We start from the raw sequence: 5,182 nt of genomic DNA, 5'->3' as shown, positions 1-5,182 counted from the left end.
AGCCGCGCTGGCCTCGCTGCTGATGGCCGGGCCTGGGCCGGGCCTGCGGACTTCCCGCCCACCCTTCGGGCGGCGGCGCTTGCCTCTGGCGCTCGGGTCCCAGGCCCTCACAGATGGAAGGGGAGGTCTTTGCTGGATGACTCTGTTCCCGGACCTTTCAAGGTCCTTATTCTAGACCCAAAGGGGATTGGTGGCTTTCCTGTATCCCTGGAGGGGTGGAATGCAGGAGTCGCTTTGGTCCCCAGAGACGGTCTGGGGGAGGAGGGTGAATCTGAAGATCAGACTGTGGATATCTGGAGGAGAGTGGCCTCAACAAGCCCTTTAGGATCTGCTAGAAGCACAGCTGCTGTCATTGAGGTTTACTTAACTGAGCTCCTTGAGGACAGGACAGGATCAAGTTCTGGTTTATCCTTCTAACCTCAATGCCTAGATGCAAGGTCGGTTCCCAACAGATGCCCTCATCCCTTGGTTTTTAATTCATTAAATAAATATCGAGTGCCCATTACACTGCAAGGTATGCTGCACGTGAAGGCAGTAGCAAGACAGACAAGTCTGCCCTTAGGACCTTCACGCCACTGGAAGCTCACAGGCTTATTAACTTATTTAACTTCTTACAAATGCTAAGAAGAAGATAAAACGAAGTGATGGGATAGTGACAGGAGAAAGAGGATTCTGGGTGACCAGAGAAGACCTCTTCCATCTGAGTTAATAATGAGAGAGCAGCTATGAGATCTGGGGGAAGAATATTTTAGAGAGCACAGTTAAGTGTAAAGGCTCAAAAAAGGAATAAGATTGCCACGTGTGAAGAACAAGGCAGCCATTGTGACTGGAAGGACAGTTGTACCAGGCTAGAACGGTAGATATGAGTCTGATCACATAGGGAATTTTACAGTAACTGGTGTGGGGTCTGCTCACTCCATTCTGTACATAGTGGCCAAATTAGCTTAAAGTATCTTTCCAATAACTTTTCTGCTCAGAAACCTCTTTAACTTTCCTCAGATGCATTTCAAATGTCCTCAGCATGATATTTAAAGTCCTTCATAATCTAAGTTCCACCTACCTTTTAGTCTTTGTCCATATCCTGGCCAAACTTTTGACTGCAGGCAAATGAATATTCTTGCTAGCTGCTGTACAGACCTTGTATATTTTCATTTCTTTCTCTTTACTTTTAATTTTTTAATCAAAGTAACATGTGCATAACCAAATAGTGTAAAACGTTTTTATTATTTTTTTAGTTGTTGATGGATTTTTATTTTATTCATTAATATGTGGTGCTGAGAATCGAACCCAGTGCCTCACATGCTAGGCAAGTGCTCTACCACTGAGCCACGACCCCAGCCCCAAATAGTGTTAAACTTTTAACAAAGCAGAAGTCTTTTTAATTTTCCTCCTCATTCACCTCCTTTTACCCTCTTAAATTGCTGAAATCACACTTTTCGATTCAGTGGATATAGTACTTGGTATTGAATTATTTTGACTGAGTAAATGTACACTGCTAACCTGTGTGTCACATGACTTTGTTTCCTTTGACTTTTTGTTTTTCCTGGTATTAATCATTGCTTTGCCTTCCCCCCCAGATGACTATGCCTTTTATATATTGTACCTATCACTAATTCTTCCCACATAATCTGTTTCTCAATACACATTTTGTTCCTCACACAGACACACTATAAGGCTTCCATCAATTCCATTTTTTCCCCTTGAAGCCTTTCTTTCTTTTGCTGTGGACTGTACTGCTGGCTGTTTTGCCTGTACACAGCTGCCATTCCTGGACTTCTCTGCATCCTCACAATTCTCTTTACCTCTTGTGTTGGACTCCTGTTTTACTGCATTTCAGTAAAGCAATCTTCAGGTAGCTTCCTTTGAAAGGAAGCATGGGAAATAGAAAACTTTTGAGAACTTGCATATCTAAAAATGATTAAGTTGAAAATAATCTTCCTTCAGAATTTTGAAGGCAAAACTATTTTGACATATTCTCATTGTCTTCTAGTTTCAGTACTGATTTCATTTTCTTCAGGCCTCTTAATTCTTATTTTTATTCTCTCTGGAAACCTTTAGAAGTTCCTTTTCCCCTGGAGTCCTGAAATTTCATTGTGATATGCTTTGGTGAAAATCTTGTTTTGAATTAGGGCCTTGAATTCCAGGGCTCAAGTGATACTCATGATTCAGCCTCCTGGATAGCTGGGGCTGCAGGTGCATCACTGTGACTGATCTTTTTTCATTCACTGTGCTAGGTATTTGGTGGACTCTTTCCATCTAGAAATTTAATAATGAATTCTTGAATTAATAACATTATCACTACCAAATCTTTTCTATTCTTTCTGTAACTCCTGTTAGATGTTGGACCTTCTGGATTAACCATTTTTCTTAACCTTTTCTCCTTTATTACCATTTCATTTTTAAATGATTCCACCTTTTTGCAAAATTGCTTAACATTATTTATAACCCTTCCAAACATTAGCCATCCATTATATTGGATTTTACTTATCCAATATGTCAATATATCCTTAAACATGTATGTTTTTATTGGATAGGTAAAATATTCACAATTTGAAATCCAAACATATCTAAGGATGGAAATGTAATGAAGTATCTCCTTCGAATTTGGTTCTCTAGTCCTCCAACTCTTAACAGGACACAACTTGTTTATTTTTACAGTTCTAAAACTCTTATTCTCCAGTTCTTCCTTTTAACAGCACTTCCTTTGTAGACACAGTATCTTCCTTGAGTTTTTATAATTGTATAATTGTAGCTTTTCCCTCTCTGATGTTTCAAAAGTATCCAACTTTGCCATTTTTTTCTTGGTTTCAAAATTTCTATTTGCTGGTTTTGGTCTCTTTCATTTTTTAAGCTTTCTCAAATATTTGATGGACCTTGGCTTGAATTCTATTCACACTTAAGGGTGAGATGCTGAAAATCTGACTGGAAGCTCAACATAAATGACCTATTAACTGATGGGTTTTAATGTGGGGTTTTGATAAAACAGGGAGTTTTTTTTTTTTTTTTTCTGTCAAGGAAACAACAAAAAAAAGTCAGTATTCAGTTTTTTTCTCTTCACGTTCAATCTAATAATTCACCTCCATCCCCACCATGCCTACTACTAAGATCTGAGGCTCTGATGGTTCTCTCCAGTGTCTTGAAATTTCACAGGACTCTTCATTCATTATACAGGGCACTTGGGGGCCCTGTTTGCCTGGAAATTCATGGTCTTCTTAAGTATTTCTCTTTTCCTTCCTATCATTTCTCCAGAAGTTGAATATCTCATTTCTTGCAAAGAAAATCAGCTGGATGAATCCAATGAAGTGAGGATAGGGGTTAAATTTTTCTTATACAGATCTTTGTATAACCTCCCTTTTTGGGATTATGAAGGGCACGCTGGCTTGCTTCTTAACAACCATTCCAGCAGGTAGAATCAAACTCATTGTGTTCTGCTAAGTTACCTTTCACTCTTTGATTTTTCAAAATATTGGTGTTTCTTATTCATTGTCATCTCCTGTTTTTCATATCACTGAATCAAGTGCCTTGTTTTCTTGGGGGGAGGATCGGAGATACGGGGGATTGAACTCAGGGGCACTTAGCGACTGAACCACATCCCCAGACCTAATTTTTTAAAAATAGTTTTTAGACCTTGATGGGCCTTTATTTTGTTCATTTATTTATATGCAGTGCTGAGAATTGAACCCAGTGTCTCACACTTGCTAGGCAAGTGCCCTACCACTGAGCTACAGCCCCAGCTCTGCCCCCAGCCCTATTTTGTATTTTATTTAGAGACAGTGTCTCACTGAGTTGCTTAGTGCCTTGTTAAATTGCTGAAGCTGGCTTTGAACTTGCAATCCTCCTGCCTCAGCCTACAAAGCTGCTGGGATTACAAGTGGTGCCACTGTGCCTGGCTCAAGTGCCTTTTTAAAAGAATTTTTAAAATTTTCAGTATTGCAAGTGAACCCAGGGACTTTTACCACTGAGTTACATCTTCAGCTTTTTAAATTTTTTTAGACAGCCTCACAAAGTTTGCCTAAAATGGCCTTGAACTTGTGACCATCCTGTTTTAGCCTCCTGAGTAGCTGGGATTACAGGCATGTGCCACTGTGCCTGGAAAAAGAATTCCTTTACTAACATTTGAAAGAGATTGTTGGGAGGAAGCAAAAGATATTATTTAATTTTCATTTTGCTTTACTTTGAATGTGCCTTTCTAACCTTTTCTATTTGTTAGGCCAATCTCAGCATCACAAGTTGGTAGTTTTCCCTAAATATCCCAATTAGAAGACATCTCTCCTTTGTAAAAAAGTTTTATAGATCACTTCTGACTTCCATCATCAATCTGGTACGGATCAGAGATACCTTACAGTTACCTGTATTTAAGTGTCTTAGGTCCAGGTAATAACCTTCATATGCTGTCTAGGTACTAGATTCTGTACCTGATAAGACTGAAACAGAGATTTACTAAGAAAAAATTAAATCATTGCTTGGACAGTCTATTTTTTCCTCTTCGGAAATGTCTTTACCCCAAGGAGAGTTCACTATCTTCTTTCTGAGCTTTTTCCTTTCCACTTCACTGAAATGAAGAAAGGCACTCATTTTATCTATGACTTCCATGCCAGGGGGTCCCTTGTTACCAGTGACATTTGCCACACTAAGTATCAATAGAGGAAAGCACTAACTCACTCTATATGAAGGCAACAAAGAATTCACAAAGGAACTGGGCAAGGTGGCTTAAACCTGTACTCCTAGCCATTTGGGAGGCTGAGGCAGCAGGATCACTGAGTTCAAGGTCAGCCTAGAAAACTTAATGAGGGCCTGTCTCAAAATAAAAAAAGGGCTGGGGATATACCTCAGTGGCAGAGTGCTTGCCTACCATGCACAAGTCCCTGGGTTCAATCCCCAGCACACATACAAAAAAAAAGAAAAAAAAAAAGAAAGAAAGAAACAAATAAGAAAGACCTCACAAAGGAGAGAGAGGGCATGTCTCACTGCTGAGGTTAAAAAAATATAGTAAAATGACAAATTCCAGCTCTAGGGTTCAATATCAAATCCTGGCTCTATCAATAACAACTCATAGGACCTCTCTGAGTACCTCTCTGGGTTCCCCTTCTGAAAATGAAGCAAGATCTACTTCACAGGGCTGACATGAGGGTTAAATGAAATGACACATAAAGAATATTTAGTAAATGCCTGTCACACATTA

The 5,182-nt window shown here is 39.5% G+C and overlaps 1 protein-coding gene across 2 annotated transcripts in view; it reads right to left on the bottom strand.

Annotated features, from left to right (window-relative positions):
- The window catches only part of Dvl3 (dishevelled segment polarity protein 3), a 17,160-nt gene extending 17,043 nt beyond the window's left edge, over positions 1-117 (bottom strand). Inside the window, exon 1 of one of the 2 annotated variants that reach the window (XM_048803977.1) lies at positions 69-117. The gene's annotated coding sequence lies outside the window, so the exon portion shown is untranslated. The remainder of the gene's footprint in view (positions 1-68) is intronic. The other variant, XM_048803979.1, reaches the window with a different exon arrangement.
- Positions 118-5,182: the final 5,065 nt, after the last annotated feature.

The sequence above is a fragment of the Marmota marmota genome, unplaced genomic scaffold (genome assembly GCF_001458135.2).
Source record: "Marmota marmota marmota unplaced genomic scaffold, marMar, whole genome shotgun sequence".
NCBI lineage: Eukaryota > Metazoa > Chordata > Mammalia > Rodentia > Sciuridae > Marmota > Marmota marmota.
This window is presented reverse-complemented; position numbering and strand designations above follow the sequence as displayed.